The following is a 20,553-nucleotide window of genomic DNA, read 5'->3' on the forward strand; positions in this document are numbered from 1 at the left end:
ATAATTCTGAAACTCAATAATGATCGACCCCAAACAGCGTGCAGCAACCGAGGCTCTTTTGAAATTAAAATTTGCACCTTTCTACATCTTCCATACTAACCAGGTTTGACATCCTGAAATTTTCACTTGTTTCCGTAATTAAAAGGTGATATCAAGGGTACTCGTTTCACCAAGGGTGTTGAACTGAGGGACACAGTGAGGTGGTTTATGAAAGAATGACTACCAGGAATTCTTCACTGACATAATGAGAAAACTGGTTCACCACTGGGAAGAATGTTTATAAGTTGTGACTACGTGGAAAAAAAACTTAAGTTTTGGTAGCAAATAAAGTGTACTTTTATCCCATATTTGTTTCATTTAACTATCTCTTTTTAATTGCGAATTGTGAGGAACATTACATTCCAATTACCCTTCGCATTCTATTGTATTAAAATTAGAATGATCTTAATTATCGGCCTAGTGAATAGTGTGACTACTATGTCTTATGCTGGAAATCAATAACATCTTTAAATAAGTAAACAGTAACCATAGTAACGCAAAATGTTGCCAAGGAAATTATTCTATTAGGATAGCTTACAAAAGAATGTGTGGGATGTGTCATTACAGAACTAAGCAATTAGTGATTCTTTTGGAATCTTGTTCGTTACTTTTAATTAAATAGTATTGTGTTGAATTTACTAATATTTTATTTGATTAGGTTAATTTTTTTTCACTAGAAAAATATTGACCGAATTGTAAATACATATTCATAGAAATAATTGGTATTAAATCAATACATTATTTGGGTTTTTATATTTTATGATTTTAAAAGTAAGCTTGCATGGTTTTAAAATTAGACCATGGTGGATCATGGCATCAGTATTACTGTTTTACATCAACTGTAAATATAATTACGAATCCCTCAGGCATGGCATTTTTCACACGCTACAAAATTCATTTATCATTCATCTGGTAACTGTAAGAGGGCGTAAGCCTGTGTTACTTCCTAAATAAATAATTTTAACAATAGTTAATTCAATCTCCGGTCTTCCTTACCGCGTTCTTTGTTATGAAAAACAATTTTTTCTACGGAAATCATCAGTATAAATTCTACATAATGTTAGGATGAACACATATATTATCATTTAACAGCTAATTTTTTCACATGTTATACTTATTGATTCCTTTTCAAAATAATCTATTTGTTCAATCTCTTGACCTTTTTTTTTTTGAATTACAAGTACGTAATCATTATTTTTAATATCTGGAATGAAGACATATCCAACGAAGATAAAAACGAAAAAAATACACTTGAACTACTACATTTTTTTTGTCTTACAATCAATTACGTAATTTTATGTAACTTTTGTTTTTTGTTTTTTACTTACGATAAATAAAACAAACAGTATAATCACATCGATAATGCACGTAAGTATTATTCACATGTAGTAAGCATACGTCAAATACTCTCATATATATATATGAGGTTTTTCCTACAAATTTTAATCAATAATTATTTTATTGGTTCTTGATTGCATACTCTTGTGTGTGGTGTATGTGAGCGTGTGTAAGTGCGCATCCACGCGCGTATGTCATGAAATCACTGAATGTTTGTTAAATAGGACAAAAAAAATTATCACTTACATATAGTGGTGATATTATGACCCATTTACAGTTATTAGGAGTTATAGGCCTACTATGGGGTGAGGGGAGATGTGTAGTTATGCATGTACGTTACACTAATATTCTATATTTAAAAATTGAATGTTATAACGTATTATAAATGAACCTTCGGCATCAGTTCAGCGATAGTTACAATAGTAAAGATGTTTAGAATCTCTCGCGCGAGAAGTTGATATTTCGATGCCTAATGAAACCAGTTGTATTTTAATACTGATGGCTTAACTGATACTGTCTCCTGCCACCATTCTGTTGCTACATTTTAATCAATAACACATCATGGTCAAGAAATGAACGTAATAATATATAGGAAAACTCATGATATGAAAAAGTGACAGTGCTGTCTACGGATATTCGAAATCATGAAAGCTAGACTAATTATTTGAGACTTCCCAGAATCGATCAGTTGTTCTGAAGACATTGACCGTATTCATAGTAGCAAGACACTATTAACACCGTTATTCCAACCACAGCATTCATTGTTAAAGAATATTGTACTGGTCATTCACTTGTCTTTAGAAATCTTTATTTCTTTGCTGGTCTTTTGTTATTTTAAATGAATTTAAATAAAACGCTTAACGGTGTTCGTCTGCCAAAAGAAAGTTCTATCCACATAAACTGTACGATCTGTACCAATTATTTCAGGGGGGAGAAAGAAAGAAAGAAAGAAAGAAAGAAAGAAAGAAAGAAAGAGAGAGAGAGAGAGAGAGAGAGAGAGAGAGAGAGAGAGAGAGAGAGAGAGAGAGAGAGAGAGAGAGAGAGAGAGAGCGAGAGAATGACAGTACGACAAAGTAAGCGAGAGTGCTGACATTTATTGTAGTCATTAATCAGTTCGGCATTAATGAATTAAGCTTCTTTTCTTATTACTATTCGACTTTCATTAATAAACATATACGGCAATCACTGGTACGAACAGAAGACCGAATTAGCAAGCTGAGAGGTAACAGCAATAAACGTATTAACAAAACTTTCTCGTTTTGATATATAATATATTACGAGTTATATATATATTATATCCGAGAAGTATTTAAGAACAAGATAAATCTATTATTTTTAATTTAATATAAACGTATAGTATATAAAAAGATAAAAATTTCCGATTCAAGATTAACTGAAGGATTGCATTTCAACATTAATGAATGTTAATATAGGTGTATTACCTAGGTGCATTCTGCACCTGAAATAACATAAAACTATATACAACAATTTGTTTGATATTTTATTTCCTAATGTGTACGTTGCAATCTGCTAATCTATTGAACAACAGCTACACCTCTGTCCACTGAGATGAGGATGATATTCATGTAAATGAAGTGTAGTCTTGTGCAGTTAATTAAACTAAAACTAAAGTACACCGGAATTCACTGTCTAGTATTCAAATTCATACAAAAGCAACCAACTTTTATTAGGATTTCAATCTGAGAACCTTCGACTTCGAAAATCAGCTGTTAAAAGAGTAATTTGCGATGAAATATTTACCATACCAGTCCGGTGAGCCAACCTTTGATATTTAGCAATTTTTATTCTCATAATTAAAAAAAAATAGTTAAAAAACTGTAAGAAGATTGGCTTATTAAACTAGAAAACAAATCATAAAGCGATATACAGTATAATTCTTCCAGCATGATTGTTCAGAAAAAATCATAGAAAAGGCTTTTTAAAATGGAGGTGAAAAAATACGATTAAGCCAAAAACCGTAATCAATTAATTTTGTTTTTTGTAAAAGTTTCATTAATTATTTTTTAAGATAAATATTTTTTAATAAATACAACTGTAAAGCTCCAATCGTTATTAGACTTGATCAGTGTATGGTTATCAAAATGGAGAGTAAAGGTGAATCAGAATAAATCAAGTCATATTACGTTTGCGATGAGAACAGGTTACTGTACCTGGATCTATTTAGGTCCATTTTCATCCCACACTCTGACCCCGCTTCACCTTGATCGTGGTTTGACGTGAAAGTACCATTTGAGAGAATAAAGAAAATAGAGTTAAAGAGTTAAATAAGAAGTATAAGAAGCTTTATTGATTGTTAGGCAGGAATTCACAGTTTATGCTGTCCGACAAACTTAAACCGATTTGGAGGTGTGGCATAGAGGTAAGGGGTACGACGAGCAATAATAATATTGACATTACACAACGTTTCTAGAATAAGTTGGCACGATCCATTGCAGAGGCACAGTTCGCACGGAACAAAGAAATTCACGACTACCTTGAATTATCTTATGGTTGCAAAAAGGTCAAACGGTTTGATTCAAAGTATAGAAACGGTTAGTTAGTCACGTTAACTCTCTAGCAGTTTATCACCAAGATAACGGCGAGGATGTCCGGCGACTGAAACGCCTACATGTGAAGGACTTGGGGAAATATGAGTAACTCTTAAGCTGGTTCAATATCAGATATGAGATGAGCATTTCTATGCCTTGATGAGGAGCCTAGCCTCTTTTGATATATCTCCATGCTCTTGTTATGGTACTGTTTGTTTGTCTTTGTCAGTTGTTTAATGATCTTGATTGTTTTTCATTAGACCTTCGTGAACTCTTGTATCTAAGTGGACTTATTGAACACGAGTATGTTTATAAATATAAACTTTAAACATATAAAGTTCGGTTTATAAATAACACCGAAATTAGAGAATGCCAATATTCTCCGATGAATATCAACACATACCAAATACGTCGGTGAAAGACCAATGTATTTGCTTATTTGAACCTTCGCCGGTATATGTCGACAAATACAGATGAGCTCCGGTAGGGGTCGAAACGAAAACTAGAAATTAAAAAAAAAATCACCCGATACCCAATAATGTATTAAAAAATTATAACATCATTAAACAATAGACAAAGACAAACAAATAGTAACATAACAAGCTCATAATGATAAATGGAAAGTGGTTAGGCTCCTCATCAATGCATTGAAAGATGTTCATCACATTTGTGATAATGAAGCAGTTTAAGAGATACTCTGATTCTTCCAAATACAGTTCATGTAGACGTTTCAGCCGCTGAACATTCTCGCTATTGTCTAGGAGATTAAATGCAAGAAAGTTCATATGATTATCTAACCGCTGCCTACATTTTGAACCGAACCATTCGACCTCTTTGCGAACATAAGGTAATACTAGGCAGTTGTGAATTTCTTCGTGCAATGGAATATAGCGAATATAACATTAAAAAATTTTATACTTATATTAAACGTACAATTTTTGTAATATTTTGTAATAAAATACTTTTTTTTAGTATTATATTTTTGGTGATACAAAGCTCTTATTAAAAAAAACACTTTCAAAAATTTAAAACCACTCTTCTTGTACAAAAATCTTGTTTACTACGAGTATAAAAAGTTGATATTTCTTAGTTCTTCTTGTGAAATACGATTTTTTCTGCATTTACTTTCCAGGCTATAGCTCTGTAGAATATGCTTCTGGGAAAGGGGAAGTGATAAACCAAAATTTTAGGTATCAAAGCATTTTTCAAATGATCAAACACAACCTTCCCGTAGTCCAAAATAAATAAACATTTTTTAGAAATCTCCGGAAGATGTATGTACGTACATACATGCATTGATCTGTATTTTTTTTTTTTAATTTCTTCGAAAGTGGTTCAAAAGATTTCTATATATGGAGCATTAACAGCATTAAATTTTATAAAATGGAGAAGGATTATAAGAAGGAAAAGAAATTAGAGTTTTTTGAATTTTATAAAAGGGAGAAGGAAACACTATTTTGAATTTTTGACTTTTTTCTGTGTACTGTAGTAGAAAACTGAGCTTTAATTACGTGGAAGTACTTCTTAAGTTATTTAAAATTCCAAAGTTTTAAATCAATCAGATTTACGGGTGGGGGGATATTCAAAATTACTTCTGAACAGTTTTTGCTGCATATCTCAAAAACCTGTTGACCCAAAAAGTTGAAATTTAGCACAAATATTTGGCTACATATATATCACAGCTTAGGTCTAATTTTCCACCCATCTGGAAATGGAACATCATAATGTCTAATTAATTTTTTTTTAACTAATTTTTTTAGATAAGTTGAATAATACTGCACCAAAATTATTCTATGAAATTATTAGATTATTTGGCCAAATTATTGAAGAAAGTAATTTATCCAATAAACTTTAAAGCCTCAAAAAACTAGGGGCTAAATAGGACCCGTACTTAAAATATTAAATTTAAAAAATTTAATTCTCAATATTGAAAAGTCAATTGCATCTAGTATTAAATGTAACCAACCCACCGTGTTGGTCTACTGATGAATTCGTCATGCAAATCACCTGATTTCGAAGTTGACAGTTCTAAAATTCAAATCCTAGCAAAGGCAGTTATTTTGATACAGATCTGAATATTAGATCATGGATACCGCTGTTCTTTGGTGGTTGGATTTCAGTTTCAACTAACCACACATCTCAGGAATGGTTGACCTGAGACTGTACTAGATTATTATTAATTTAAATTCATACATATCATCCTCATTTAACCACAGAAGTAATCCCTTACGGTGGTTCCGGAGGCTAATCAGAAAAAAGATGGGTATTAAATGTATTATTAACGTACACAACACGCGAACATTTAAAAAAAGTCCCATGAGATCCGATTAAAAAAATTTTTGAATATTTTTATAATTTTTGCTAATTTTTCAATTTGTGTCTGTCATTAAAAACGGTATGTGCTGTCGAGCAAATGGATCAAATAGCATCTAAACTTATTTACTATAATTTTTACTTATTTATTATCAATTATACTCTAAATACAGTATACTTTTGATGATAAAATACTATTTTGTCAAGAGGACTAACTGTTATACTTTTAATGCTGCATTTTTAAGGTAAAATTATAATTTGATCAACTAGATCAAATCTGTTATAAATTTTTTTATTGAAAATTTGGATTTTTTTTCAATTGTATTCTAAATATCGCATAAATAAGTCATTAATATTTAAAACTTGTGCTTTCCGCACAAGTCCGGCGGCTAGTCTGACGTCTGAAGCCGGGATAATGCCACTACATTATAGAAGAGAAATCCTTTTGCTAAGATATGCAGCAAATGTATGGGCTTTCCCTGCTCATATAAATAATAAATTGTTTACGAATCATCCTATGGCTGCAGTATATGAACATCGTGCTACCTATTCCAGACTAGCCGGAATTAGGTACCACGAATTAAGAAATAAATATGAAATTGCCATTCCAGATACATTGGCAATTTCCACTAAAGAAATACCGCCATGGCTCTTGCCAGCGGTAAATACAAGTTTGGATCTCTCTCAAGGAGAAATAAAAAAAAAACCAGCAGTGATCATCCAGCAGGAATTTTTTCCAACCGTCAGTAGCTACGAAGAACATATTAGAATTTATACTGACGGTTCTAAAACCGAACATGGTGTTGGATGCTCAATATATGTAAATGAAGAAGCCCACTTTTGGAAACTGCCAGATGTGGCCACTGTGTACACGGCAGAACTCACTGCAATTCAGCAAGCTCTATGCTACACTGAACACTATTGCGAAGAGAGAGTGCTAATATGTTCCGATTCATTAAGTGCACTTGTCGCAATTCGGAACAAGAACATTAAGGATGTCCTAATTGCAAACATCCTGTCCATTTTATACGTTCTAAAACAACGAGGACAGCGATGCGTATTTGTATGGACTCCGGGGCATGCTGGTATTACAGGTAATGAAATCGCAAACGAAGTTGCCAGAAAGGCAACAGTCTGCTATGATTTGGATACATTTCCTGTAAGAGTGGCAGATGTTAAAAACCGTCTAACAAACATAGTAAGAAACAAGTGGAACGCTGAATGGAGGAGTTTAAATACAAAATTAAACTCAGTAAAAACTTCTCCTTATAAATGGAAAAGCGACTTTAAGTTGACTCGCCGTGAACAAGTAGCTGTGACCAGACTTAGAATCGGTCACACGCGATTAACAAATTTATATTTGTTAACCGGCGAAGTGAGACCAATTTGTGTTTGTAATAAAAGACTGACAATCAAGCATCTAATAGAAGAGTGTACTATATATGAGGACCTCAGAAAGAGGTTCCGTCTTACAAATAATATTAGTGCTGATCTGGATAATGGAAATGAAGAAAATATAGTTGCATTTCTACACGCCAGTGGACTTCTTAAAAGTCTATAAAATGAAAGTTTAAAGCTGTGGTAAAAGATACTCTAAGCGGTAGTTTATTTATATATATATATATATATAAAGAAAAAAAGAAATGGTATTGATAAGTTTAATTTTAATTTTAATTTCATGGTCTTTTGAGAACCTTATCTTAAATTTTAATATCGGGGCCCTTTACACCCCGTAAGTGTTTGTGATTGTCCTTGTCTTTTATGTCTTAAATGTTTTGTGTAGTTTGTGCTTTTAAATAAAATGTAAGGGCCCTTTACACCCTTACATATGACGATCCAGATGGTGATAGTAGTTTCTTTTAAAGATTGTGATGAGGGCTAATGACCTTAGCAGTCGATGCCCATAAAAATTCAGAAAAAAAAAAATTTAAAACTTTATGGCGTATTTGAAATAAAAATCTATCAAGGGAAAATTGGGGGAAATTATGCAACAACCTTTTGCGCTTTTTTTTTAAAAGTAAAGTCGAATACTGAACAATGAAACAAATAAAATTTTATCTACCGAGTTTAGAAACCGAGTTAGCTATTTTAAGCTAAACCAGAACAAAACATGAAAATGATTAAAAGCAGATGAATCAATAAAAAAAATTCTTTTATTTATTAGAGTAATAGTAAGTTAATTAAAATTTTACACTTTTAAAAGCTATAGATAGAAAATTTTCTGTTTCATGATTAATTCTATTCACTAGGAAGTAAAGTTTTAAGATATTACGAAACATCATTTGTAATAACATACTAAAACGTGTAAAATGCTACGTTACAGTTACGTATTTTTACAACAATGAAAATTATTCTGTTAGAAAAACATTACGTTGTTTGCTTTGTTTTATATTAATGTAAAAATTTAAACAATGGATTTATAAAAAAAAAATATCCAAAATTAGCTTCCCTTAGATGCATCTTGTTATTGTTAAAAATGATTTAAACATCTGTGTTTATTTTATACTTTTTATCGAACGTATAAAAATAACAATTGAAGCTATTTCTTAAGTCGTATAAGAAACAATGCTATCAAAAAAAATTATAATGTAATATATACGTGGAGCAGCATTTAAGTTACACTGAAAATAAGTATTCCGCTTTTATAACGTTTCTAATAATATTATTAATTACAAAAGATAAACTTGAATAATATTTTTAATTAAAATGGTTTAATTTTCAATCATTAATTGTGATTTATTATAGATTACAATAAAAATACGTTTCGGGAGTGATTGATTTTATAGTGCGTATCTTTTTTCGAAAAGAAAATCAATATAATAAAACATGATAAAGGTAATTAATTACACTTTACATTTATATAACCTTAGATATAATTTAATAAACAACATTTAATAAACTAACATGATAAACCATAAAAAATTTGTATAATTAATATTGTTTAACCTTCAATCATATAAGTAGTATACTAATCTGAATTATGACATTAATTATATCGTACCAAATAATGGAAAATGAAGCTAGTAAGAGCTTATACTTCATAAAACACACACACACACATAAATTTGATTTTCGTACAGAGAAGTAAACAAAAATCAGAATACATAAAAAAATGTTTACTGGATGGATTGTAACCATCTAACTTAAAATATAGATAAAACTGTTGCGTTGTAATTCTAAGGCTTACGTAACATACACGATAGCGTGGATAGATATTTTTTTCTATGATGAAATTCAGTACAGAAACTCGAAGCTTGTGCGTAGGAATATGAAATTTAATTTTTTGTAGCGTTTGAAAAATGCTAGGCCTGACCGGAATTCGAACCCGGGACCTCCGGATAAAAGGCCGAGATGCTATCACTCGCGCTACGGATGCCGTTATTAGTTAATGATCGGTAGTATTTTTTTTCGTCCGTAAAGCAAAATTTCTGGGTATTTTATTAGATGACAAGTTCTCTTGGGATAATTAAGTTGATGTATGTAAAAATATCAAAGCGTACTGTTTTGAATGTAAGTACCTTAATAAAATGATAAGACTGTTATCATTATTAAATCACGAAGTTCGTTAGAATTTCGCCGGTAAGAGTCCGCAGAACTAAACGGCACGGCGAAATCAACGAATTATGTTTACAGTTCTAAACAAGACCTAACCTAAAAGTGAAATGAAAATGGGGAAAAATTAAAAAAATTAGCATGAAACCTTAATACTTCAGTTCAATTAGATTTGTAATAAAGAATACTTTACAAAAAATACCTCGAATTTTATTAGACAACGTTTTTTCTTCCATATGATGAACCGCGGGACTCGAATATTCACTTTTCCTCAAAAAGGTGGGTCTATGAATCGCGTCGCTAGGTAGCAGTACTTGATAGAGTACTAAGTAGCGTACTTGAAATAATAAAATTTAAAGGAAAATATACTTCAAATTATTTTAACTGCTGTTATGCTCTTATGTAAATTAAAGTACGGAAGATGAAACAATTTTTTAATTCCCATCACTTCAATAAAAAAAAAATAAAAGTATACTTTACTAGAGATTAAAGTTGCTAAAAACACAAAAAACACGAACAGTAGAAAAGTGTTGCAAATGTGGCAAGAAAGATTTGTTGCATAAAACAGAAATAAATTCGATTGTTAAAATTTTTTTTCTACGATTAGAACTATTTGAACTAATTGATGGAGAAATAAAAAAAGTTCATTAAGTAATAATATAAAAAGTGTGTCCACGGATACGATAAAAATCGAGGGTTACACTTACAAAGTTAAAAGTGCAATATTACATCACGGATCTTCGATTCATGAAGGTCACGAATCGAATAGGTGACTATCAATAAACAAAATTGGCCGTGAAATTCATAAAAAATGTATATTTGTTTGTTCTAGAAAGGCAATAAATTTGAATAATAAATCTATAAGATAACAATCAGTAATTCATAAAAAAAAAAAAATAATAAAAGAATAATCTAACAAAACGCAGTGAATCCAAAAAAATTACAATGAAATTGTAAACTGTTTCGCAGATATAATCCTAAAGTCTCGTAGATATAATTTCTTCTGCTCAAACACAAAAATTTCTGTAATGTAAATAAAAATGTTTTTAACAAAATGATACTGATATCAAAAACGGTAAGGCAATACATTTCTATTATCAAAATCTGTTATTAATTTAGAATCTTGTTTAAAAAAAAATACATGTTAAAATGTATGTAATAGATAATAGATATACAATAATAGATAATAAACAATCTTTAAGCGTCCCATATAATAAGTAAAAAATAGAAAAAAATTGTTACAAAACTCTTACCGGTCCGATTTCATTTATATGTGATACATTTCACATTTATAGAAATAATACAACTTTTATGATTATTCGTTGTTTAATAAATGAAATCGGGCCGGTAAGAGTTCATTGTAATTTTTTTCGATACTATATATTACAATGTAATATATTTACAGTATCATCTCTTGGGTTCCCTCAAGAAATCACGAAATTAAAAAAAAATAATTAAAAAAAAATAAAATGGAACTATCATTAAAATGTGCTAAAACATAAGAGAAATTTCAATTCAATTCATCGGTTCGAATCCGACTTCATTTCCTTTTTTTAACTTTTTTTTACTTTAAATATATTTATTTATTTATAATTATAAAATTTTGATTGTAAAAACGATTTTACGATAAATAATAATTTAATAATAACAAAAAAAAAAAAGAAGTAAAATATGTGTAATAAAAATTATAAATATATAGAAAGTATATGTAATTTAATAGGCGTACAAGGAAATCATGTGGTGTCCACATCAGATTTTTTTTAAATACAATGCAGGACAACATATGTTTTTCAAGAATACTAGACATCCAATAAAAAAAATAATCGAATTCAGAAAAATTGTCGATAAATCACAGTTACTACTATAAAAAGTAACCGTGAGACTAAACCAACTAATTATGTAACATACTGTTAATAAATTAATATGTAATAAAAATAAAAATATGATAATAAACATATGTTTCGATCCAAACTTGTTAAAAAAATTAACTTAAAAAAAATTAAATTAGTTTATAATTAAATACGTATATAACAAATGTAACATACTGTAATTATATAGTTGAAACAAACATATTTTGGACAAATTAATGCTAGTCTATGACAGAAATAGAAACCTCTTTTAAAACTGCTGACAGGCAGGAAAGAGATGTATATTAATATGAGTGCACGGTTCTTGCAGGAGATAATAAAATATTTAAAAAAGTCCTATAATTGAATACAAAAATCTCCCTCACACTCCCACAGTCAGACAAATATACACATACAGACGCAGAGGGTTAGTTAGATGAAAAGAGAAAGAGTATCAGGAGTAGAACAGGAATTAGAAAAAAATGTGTTTAAAGAGAGCCGCCAAACTTTGAGTAAATGAACACTACGAAGACATGTGTTCTTTATTGCAACAGACAGAGAAGTCAGTTCAGTTATGCAGTACAAAGAGAACTGTTAAAGTCGTCTTTTGTAATGTTTTTGACTTCTAACTAGAGACAAAGTAATTAGTGTCTCATTTTCAAATGTTAGAGCAAACAACTGTATTTCTATGAAAATTTTAAATATTTTTATAAAAAATATTTTACGCAGGTTTACAAATTTTTTATTTATCTCAAAAATATGTGTATAATATATGCCATATTATCTTGCCGAAAATAGGCTATTTATTGTTCTACGAATTTTAAATTTTAACTGGTAGGTAAGTTAAATTAAAAAAGTTTTAAAGCTAAATTAAAAAAAAAAAATTAATAGGAATTTATTAATTGTTATTTAATATAATTATTTTTATGTGAAATGATTTACCACCTAATTATTACTTGACTAGTGTTTCAAATAGTTATTATTCACATTTCTAAAAAGTTTAAAATTTCAAAAATGAATTTTTAAAAAACAGTTACATTATTTTAATATGTTTTTTTTGGAAGTATTTTTTCCTTATATCTGAAATAAATGTTACAGTTTTTAAAATCATTTTGAAGAAAAACATCAGTTTAAGGCTTTACACATTATAGGTTGCCATTTTAGGAATATTGTTAAAAATAAATAATTTTGACACAATCGTACTAAAAGAATTCATAGAACGTGTACAGACCATAAGAGATATTTTTATCATAAGAATTTTTTTCTATTCAGTAAACAACCATTTTTAAAAAAAAATGATTTTTGGAAATCGTAAAAAACTGTGAAATAGGACTATCTAAACATTTTAAGGCTATAGGTAAACATATCCATTAAACATTTTTCTAATGTTTTTTAATAAGAAATAAGGGCTGTCAAAAAGCAAATAAAAAAGTGGGAAGATCGAGAGTAAAAATAATTCAAAAATTACGTTTGTAATACAAATTGAAAGTTGGATAGGCCAAATTATTCTGATACTTAAAAAAAGAAAGAAACCAAAGCTTGGTAAATAATCAGAAGGATAAAATTTAGAAATTTAATTGGTAAATTAATCAAATTTCTGGGAACTAATAAGAAAAAATGTGATCCATAAAATTATAAAGTCATGCCGGAAAGCGTAGATAGATTTCACCGTTTCTAAATAGGGGATCAAACAGATTTTATCCATAAAGTTAAGAAAAAATTCAAATTTATTTAATACGACAATGATTGTACGTGATAAAAAATTACACATGTTTAGCATACGAAAAGCTTCTTTGCTTATCTTTCTTAAAGATAACCATTATCTTCTTACAGTTCCAGCAATATTTTGGTAATCCCTTACGATAAGGGTTGGTCATATCAAAAATTGTTTCAGACAAATGTTTTAGGTAATGTTTTGAGCACTAACGACCACTTTAAAGCGATTCGATACTGTGGCTATTAGGAGGTATGATTTTTTTTTGTTTTCGAAAATCAATTTTTTCCACCCCCTGGGTCAATGGTTGCTGATATCAAAAAACTTTATTTATATAGGTTTTAGGCCCTTATCCAAAGAATAGTAGGAACTTTAAACGAATTCCATATTTTACTTAATTAAATTCGATTTTGTCCATTAACGAACTTGACTGAGATTTTGGGGCGTCATATTTTATGTATCAATTTGAAAGCGATTGGCGGAAAATTACGGCAGTTATCGTGTCCAGAAAAGGTGAAATATATATATATATATATGTATATATAAACTTTTGAACTGACGGTGGTTTTGGGGTCTGGGGGATATGAAACGCGAAAGATATGTCGAAATTTTCCGGAAGTCGAATCATGATACTCATTACAATAAATAGCTTTCTTATAAAATCTACGAATCCTAATACAAATATTACTATGTCCAGATATATCATAATACACGAATAAAAATAATAAACAAAATTGCAACAATATATTGTATAATATCGACCTATATGTCAAAATATAACATTAACAACAACGTAAATAAAAATAAACATTCAATAAAAATGAAGAATGATAATTTAACAAATATAGTGTTAAAAGAAAAAAATAATAAAAATGATGCACACATATTACGTGAGTTATTCTTTAAAAACGGTGGTCAGAGTGTATTAGAAATACGTGCTTAGAATAGTTATGACAATAAAATAGCAACACACGTGACAAAACACACGCGCACACACATACACACACACACACACACACACACACACACACACACACACACACACACACACACACACTCCATAAACCACAGAAATGTAGTAATAATGTTTCATGCTTTACATGTAATAATTCAAATAGATTATGTTTTATCTAGCAATAAAAATAACATTTGTTTTCACTTTTCTAAATTTTTACGGAATATTATAAAATTGTATTATTTAGGAAGCTCAATTCTGAATACAGATAATTTTCACTTTTTAGCTTATATTTTTGGTCTCTTTAATCATAAAAAGAATGTTATTTCATAATATCAGATAAATAGAAAATTAAATATTTGTGTAAGCCTACTTGTTATTTACCCAAATTAGTGAAAAATAATAACTATATTAAGATCTTTAATAGGGACGGCAAAAGTCGGAGTTTTAATAAAATCTCAAATTCCTTATGTATTATAACTACTTATTTCTTACTAAAATCAAATAAGTAGCATATACAGAACAATATTAAAGTATAGAGACGGCCACCCCGAGGCGCGAGTGGTAGCGTCTCGGCTTTTCATCTGGGAGTCTCGGGTTCGAATCCCGCTCAGGCATGGCATTTTCACACGCTACAGAAATTATCATTCATCTCATCCTCTGAAGTAAATACATAACGGTGGGTGGTCTCGGAGGTTAAAAAAAGGTTAAGTGAGTTAAAACAAGTAAAACCAAACAGGAAATTTAAGAAGTAAAGTAGGAATAAAACCAATCAGAAATAAATTTAATTTTAAAAAAGGAGCAAAAAGAAGACAACACCTAATAATATAAAATGAAGTATTTATACATTTAACAAAAATTAAGGTAATTAATTACCAGAAGATGCTACTAATCTCTTGCTACAAGATGGCAAGAGAAGGAAGGCCGCTACAACTAGGGCGTGGACAAAGAAATTTATTCCTGATATAGAACCTGGGGAGGAAACACGGCGACGGGGATATTAACTGTCACAATTCCTCTCCGGTCACGGAGGATTTAGTGTATACTTACACAGGTTTAAAAGAAGGGAGCTCCCAAATTGTGTGTACTGAGGTCAAGAGGACACTCCTGCCATACCTTTTTTGAATGTGCACGTTGGAAGGATCTAAAAGTAAAATATAACATACAAGAAATTACCCGGAAACTACTGAGAGGTAAAGAGAACTGGCTGACAATAGAAAGATTCGTGACTGAGGTTATACGAGGAAAGAAGTGGATTATAAGAAGTGGAGGGAGTTACATTAAGGAAAAAACATAACGACCGAGACCCGGCTACTGGGGCAAGGCCCGGGAACGGCGTAGCCGGGCTTGGTGTCCCTGTTAGACTTAGCGGTTAGAGGCAGAGGCAAGATAAAAATAAGGAAAAGATCCGGAACCGTTGAGCCGACCTGCCATGCCGGACGTACTACCGGTAGGCGGGGAGGCTCATTAGAGTTGCAAGGACACTCCCCTGGGCTGAGTAATACTTGATTGTTGAGCCGGCCCAGGGGAGCAGGAGAAAAAAATTAAATAAAGAGTATAACGATTTTGAAGAGGTTTGATTAAGCGGAGTGGGGAGGTAGGAACCAATACTGATAATTTTGTTGAGTTTGTTTATGGAAATTTATAAAACTAAATTTTTTTATTTAAAAAAATAATTAAAGAATATATAAAAAATATTTTATTTTTAACTGCTATGTAAAAATTTTCTACTTAAAATAATTTTTTTTTGTTAAATTTCCAAAATTGATTTTTTCCTAATTTTAATATTACATTAACTAAGTAAAACTATGTAATTTAGGAGTCAACGTGAATTTCGTAATAAGTAGACTACACAGAGTTTTAATAAATTTATTATACTGTTTTAAGGTAAATTAGCATAATGAATGTGAAGAATATGTAACACGCGTCATTCAGTTGAATTAAACATGATTTATGACCACTTGTAACATACATAAATATTAGCTTCCATATTGGTTGTAGGTGAATCGACACGAGACACAAATTAATCCACAAAGGGAAATAGGGTACAACCATTATTGAGAATAACATTACATCTTTGCAGGCCTCCGTGGCGGTAAAGACCAATCCAAGGTTTTATCCAAATGATTTTTGATTAAATTCCGGTTAGGTATGGGATTTTTTATACATAAAAAAAATTCCATTCCATATTCTTCAGTAAAATCTTAGTAATTGTACTAGTACAATTATTAGTAATTGTAGGTGAGTAGTAGCGTCTCGGCCTTTTATTCGGAGGTCCGGGATTCGAATCCTGGTCAGGCAAGGCATTTCCACACGCTACAAAGTTGCCATTTTATCTTATCCTCTAAAGCAATACTTAACGGTGGTCCCGGAGGTAAAAAAAAGAAGAAAATAACTGTACTAGGATATAACTACAGATAAAGCTTACCAGGAAAGAAGTGGTTTCCCGTTATTTTACGAAATTAACATGTTTTAATATCAATTGAAAACCTTTTTTTTTTGAAGAAAGTTAAAAATATGTTACTTCCACAGTTTTTTCCCCGATTTAATGCCAATCTATGATAGGGTATTTTGAGAGAGTAATAAAATATGACTCATATAATGTTTAAGTGGTGTACTGAATGTCAAAACAATTATCTTTATTTCTATGTAATCTTCATCAGTGAGTGATTAATTCTGTAATTGAAAAGGTTTTAACAAAAGAACTTCCGTTAAACAATTAATCTAGTTTGATTAGTCACAAAAATTACCATTTTTTTGTTAATTTCATTCACTGATCTATACACAAATAAGTTAATAAAAATGTTGAAATTTATATTACGTTGTTCGAAATTACATCTGAGGTCTTAAAATATTTTTCACCCTTGGGAAAATATTTGTAATTTGTAATGGCTGGAGGGGCGCAATTCAGTACAAATCATATTTTAATCGAATATACAAATATTTATGTTCATTTACAGGCTAATATATTGCCATCCTTTTTAAGTACATGACGGAAAATTTTTACAGCTTTTTTTTGTTGTGATAGTATTTCAATTCTATCTTGTTAAACCAAGAGAGCATTAGACATTGATTTCGGAGAACTTCGTACCTCTTAGCAACTTAGCCTTTTGATGTAACCGATGAAAATTAATGTTTCTAACAAAAAATAAACATGAATCACGTTTTCCAAGAAGGAAAGGAGGAGAAGATTGAAAACATGGCCCGAGTGACCGGCGAAAATCGCGTATAGCTCGGCCAAAATCACCTTAGAAAAAAATATCAGAGAAAAACGTTTTAGGTATCGCTTTTCCTATAGATTGAGATCTTTTAGATAACGATTTCATAATTAGATATCGTGAAATACGCAAAAAAATTCAAAAAAATCGCGAAAAAATGAACCTGAATTTTAAGACTCGATAGATTCTTTATTTTTTCTCAAAATAATTAAAACTATGGAGAAAAATATCTCTAATGTTGCCCAAAAGTATCCTGAGCTATATGCGGTAAGTTAATTTGTTACTGCAAAATTACACTTGCACGTTATTACAAATGACACTTTGCAAAACCTTGAAGTGTCCATAACTTTTGAGCATACATGGATTTCTGGGTTTACTTATGCTAAATTGAAAGAAGAGGTAAAATTTGACGTTTTCTCATCAAAAACATTATTTATCAGCTTACTTATTTAATTTTGTTTAATGTTAATATAATGTTGCAATATTCTAAAGTACAATATCGGCGAAAAATGTAGTATGAATTAAATTGAAATTGAATTCATCTGAAAGTAATTTTTTTGCCTTTAATTAAACATTCAAAACACGTTCATTAAATTTCATCTACTATCTATTTATTTACATTGGTCAAGAAATTAACTGTTAATTTTTAGTATGTTTGGAAACAAAGAAAGATAATGAAGGAAATAAATAATATCTAGGAAACAAAAACTATAAAAAATTATTACTCAGCTTTTAACAATAATATTTTTTTCATTTTTCAAATTATAGGATTTTTATTTTTGTATAAGGTTATTTTTTTTAATTAGATCGTAACATTAAATTAATTCATAGAATTTTAGTCATTTATAATAAAAATAAGATCGATTTTAAAAAATATTTAATAATTTATAATCCCGATTTTTGATCCTCTAAGTGAATAATAAAAAAAAATCAGGATTCTATTTTCATTTTCCAACTCATCTAGATTAGGTGTTTGATTTAGTATCTGGAAAATGTAAAATTTGTATGGTATAGATAAACGTTTTTCAAGCCTTGACTAGAAGAAAAGGACAAAGAATCAAAGAACTGACAAATGGAATAATAGTCCAGTAAATGGGGGAAAAAAAGTCAAATTTTGAGGAAATTAATAAAGTTTAGGGAAGAACATGGGTTTTAGATTAGGGAAAGTAAAACTTTTTTTTATATGCGACTGGGAAAATTTTTCGCTAACTTAAAAAAATGGCGGTCGTTCACAGGTGATGAAAATCGGAATTTAAATTTTGTAGTCAAAGGTAAACTTTCCAGGCGAAAACGTTCTGTATAAAAGTTGTAGGCATTTGCATTCTTCTGTTAGCGGTTGTCGGTGGTTCGCGAGAGGCAGTGACTGTGATCGCAGGCATCAAACCTGCGGATATTTCGGCTACGGAACGTAGCCAGCGGTATGTTGCTAGGAAGGCTGGCCTTCTTACTACTGGGCGTATGCGTGAGATCGAAGACCAAGGTTTTGACTCTTGGCAAGATAGGTGGAACACTTCTTTGACAGGTCGTTATTCGCATGGTATATTCCCCGATGTTAGAGAGTTGCGAGCAATTACCTGGGTATCTCCCAATCGGCATACCACTCAGTTCCTTTCAGGACATGGTGCATTTAGGGAAAATTGCCTAAGTTTAGGTTGGTTGATTCCGGCTTCTGTCCGGACTGTAGGGTCGATGACACTGTGGACCATGTCCTCTACATATGTCCCCGGTACGAAGCTGAACGTACCAGAGTTACTAGGGAACTCGAGAGAGTAAACTCTGTTTTTGATCTACGAGTCAACTGGAGGACTCGTAGAGAGTGGAAAATAGTTGCTGGCTTCCTTCGCTTCCTCGCCCTGAGCAGGACCGCCGAAGGAATTTAGTAGGTGATAGGAACCTGGGTGGCTAGGGACCGCCTGGGCAGTTGACTGGCCGAAGGTAGGCGCTTAGACAGCGTGCCTCGGTTAGATGTATTGGTGGTATGCATTGAATCAGGCTGTCGGCGGAGTTGCGGCCGTTGTCGGCGGGTGGGATTATTCTTGCCCGGCGGGTGCGGTCGCGCTCCGACGAGGGCATTTTGAGCTAAAGTCACTGTCGGCGGGGCTTCTCTGGGTGCTGCTTATGTGGTACGTAGGGGAGTCTCGGCGGCAATTGCGAAAGATGGTGAATGTCACGCGGGACTCCGCGATGGCGCTGTACGGGAGTAGGCGTTTATTCTCCTCTCCCGGGCAGACCGGAACGGAGTCAGATAGAACTCATTAGAGTATAAGCGGGGTTCTTAAGGGAACTAGGTCTAAATTTCGATGTTAAACTTTAGTGGGAAGTTTATTGTTGAGGTTGTTAGTGCGGATCTGTGATAGATAGTGGCTCTTTATGGTAGAATCTAGGCGCGGGGTCTTCTTTCCGCGGTTAGGTTTCTAGCTTAGTTCTTGAGGGCGACGTGGTAGCTGCAGGTGTCCGTTGTCTTCATTATGAAGGCATAAACATGTAAATCTATCTCGGGGTGAATTTTTACCGATGTAGATGTCCCTTGGGGCATCTGCATCGGTGGCATCTCTGCGGGGCCTAAACTGTAAGCTGTGGTGCGCATCAGTTTGAGGGCGAGAAGAAGTCCTCCGTTAAAGCCACTGCTGGCTAGGAACGGAGGGGGTGGTGTAGCGACCGGACACGCTACGAGGTGGGTTCTTCTCCCTTCGGGGGGGAATCGATATGTAGGCATTTGCAGTACCTATAATTTAAGTTCTTAAATGTTGAATCCAGTTAATTAGTTACTGAAAAAAGACGAAAAACCGTTAAAAATGGTTATTTTTGCAAAGCCAATATTTACTATAAAAATATCATTTTTACTATTATTATTTTTTTTAAAGTTAGCTCTTGGAATTCCGAATTTAAGGAGTTGTTACACAATAAAATTGGTTAATTCGTTACTGAGATATTGTAATTTGTTTATTAAAAGACTCTTCAGGCAACTGTAATTATTTTGGCTTTCGTATCCATTTCAAGTGCAATCTATTCTTCCAGACTTGTACTA

The 20,553-nt window shown here is 31.5% G+C and overlaps 1 protein-coding gene across 2 annotated transcripts in view; it reads left to right on the forward strand.

The window, feature by feature from the left end:
- The first annotated feature begins 8,870 nt into the window (after positions 1 to 8,870).
- Positions 8,871 to 20,553, forward strand: part of LOC142327378 (nose resistant to fluoxetine protein 6-like) — a 126,945-nt gene continuing 115,262 nt past the window's right edge. For both annotated transcript variants that reach the window (XM_075370379.1, XM_075370378.1), the window contains exon 1: positions 8,871 to 9,074. The gene's annotated coding sequence lies outside the window, so the exon portion shown is untranslated. The remainder of the gene's footprint in view (positions 9,075 to 20,553) is intronic.

This window comes from Lycorma delicatula, chromosome 7, assembly GCF_047948215.1.
Source record: "Lycorma delicatula isolate Av1 chromosome 7, ASM4794821v1, whole genome shotgun sequence".
NCBI lineage: Eukaryota > Metazoa > Arthropoda > Insecta > Hemiptera > Fulgoridae > Lycorma > Lycorma delicatula.